The sequence below is a fragment of the Arachis ipaensis genome, chromosome B09, assembly GCF_000816755.2.
Source record: "Arachis ipaensis cultivar K30076 chromosome B09, Araip1.1, whole genome shotgun sequence".
Classification (NCBI taxonomy): domain Eukaryota; kingdom Viridiplantae; phylum Streptophyta; class Magnoliopsida; order Fabales; family Fabaceae; genus Arachis; species Arachis ipaensis.
In genome coordinates this window covers 120,649,921-120,652,115 of record NC_029793.2, presented here as the reverse complement: position 1 = coordinate 120,652,115, position 2,195 = coordinate 120,649,921, and positions in this window count along the sequence as shown.

The following is a 2,195-nucleotide window of genomic DNA, read 5'->3' as shown; positions in this document are numbered from 1 at the left end:
TTATAATTATTGATAAATTTTACCATAATTAATCATTAAATATTAACAAATCTAATAATTTAATACATAACATTTTCCAAAAATAGCATCAATATGTAGACTAGCATCAAAACGTGTCACGTCATCATACTTGACTTTAAAACTTACGCTCATGAATAATAAAACAAAATACTATATATAACATTTTCAAAAATATAAAAAAAAATCGTGATAATTTTTAAAATGATATAAAATAAGATATTAGAATGAAAGAAAGATCTACCAGTATATAGTCAAAACAAGGAAGAGGATTGAGGGATCGGAAAAGGCACAATCTTCATTGTTTCGAGACTATGGATTTAAGGTTTTAAGATGTATCCCTAGATCAAATGTGATTATTGAAAAAACACTGATGTCTGATTTGGATAATCTGTTTAAGAGAATATATATCTGTCTTGATACTTGCAAGAAGGATTTTTTGGATGGATGTCAACCCTTTATATGCTTAAATGAGATGTTTCTTAAAGGGTACTACGGGGAGAAGCTGTTGATGGCTATCGGATAAGATGCTAACAACCACATCTATCTGATAGTCTATGCAATTGTTACTGCAAAAACGAAAGACAATTGGAAGTGGTTTCTTCCGCTGTTACGAGAGAATTTTAAGAATGGTATATTTGTACCTCATTAACTTTGACTAAATACATTGTGATTAGCCCGTTTTATTAACTTTAGAATAAATTCACGTCTTTCTAGTTTCTAAATTTGTTGGGTGTATTAGCTGTTATTGCCTATATTTTTTTGTTTAAAAAAAATTCTTGAGTATAACAAACGGATTTTATTCCTTGACTTTATGTATATAAAATTGAGTTTGACGAAGATTTAGTAGCCGCATTGGGAGAATAGCTTGACTCTCAAACTGTCCATTATTTTTCTATATTGCTTCTATTATTACATGATTTTGTTAGTATATTCACCTGCTGACATATATACATATATGTAATAGTGAATTTTTTTAAGGGTCTATGTCGATTCTTGAGATAGTCTGTGATGTGCGGAAAACGATCCGACACAAAACTCACCGGCAAGTGTACCGGGTCGCATCAAGTAATAATAACTCACATGAGTGAGGTCGATCCCACAGGGATTGAAGGATTGAGCAATTTTAGTTTAGTGGTTGATTTAGTCAAGCAAATCAAGAGTTGGTTGAGTGATTTGTGATTAACAGAAATTAAATTGCATGAAAAGTAAAGGGAGAGGGGTAAATTGCAGGAAATTAAAGAGAACAGAAAATAAAAGTGCTGAATCTTAAAGAACAAGAAATTAAATGGAAGAAACTTAGAACGCAAGAAATGTAAATTGCAGAATCTTAGAATGCAAGAAATGTAAATTGCAGAATCTTAGAATGCAAGAAATATAAATGGCTTGAATTGTAAATGGATCAGGGATGTGGGATTGCAAAAATTAAACAAGAGAACAGTAAATATCAACAAACAGAAACGTAGAAGATGGATCTAATCGAACCGGATCTTAAATGCAAATGAAAATAAACTTGGTGTAGCAATGTAACAAGGAAATTGAAATTGAAAGATGTCTCTTTCTCTTCTCTTTGGCGCCAACGTTTGACCTCACGTTTGAGGCAAATGTTGGCGCAAACGTTGCCCTCCCTTGCTCCTTCTTCAGCCTACGTTGGCTCTTCTCCAGGGTGTGGTTGCACTCTTCCTCACGTTTGAGCCCAAGTTTGAGGCAAACTTTGGCTCAAACGTGAGTCCTTCCTCTTGCCTCTTGCTATCACCCTTTTCCTCAACCTTCTTCCAAGCTTTCTTCTACCTATCATCAACCAACAATTGCATCAAAGCTATGCTCTAATCATGAGAGTTATTCTTTTTCTTGTCATATAAGCAATTATGGTATAAAACTCATGAAAATGCATCAATTCATCCATAGTTGATTGAATCTAAGGAAACATGAAATTCCACCCAATTGGCTTACTTGTGGCTTAAGAAAGTGCATAAAACTAAATGAAAACAAAGGAAAAAGACTAGTGAAACTAGGCTAAGATGACTTGTCATCACAACACCAAACTTAAAACTTGCTTGTCCCCAAGCAAGAAAAGAATTATGCTAAAAGGTCCTTTCAATTAGAATGGATTTGAAGAATTACATGTACTATCCTGTGAGTGAAGTGATTAAGTGACAGTGGGGTGAACTCTAAAT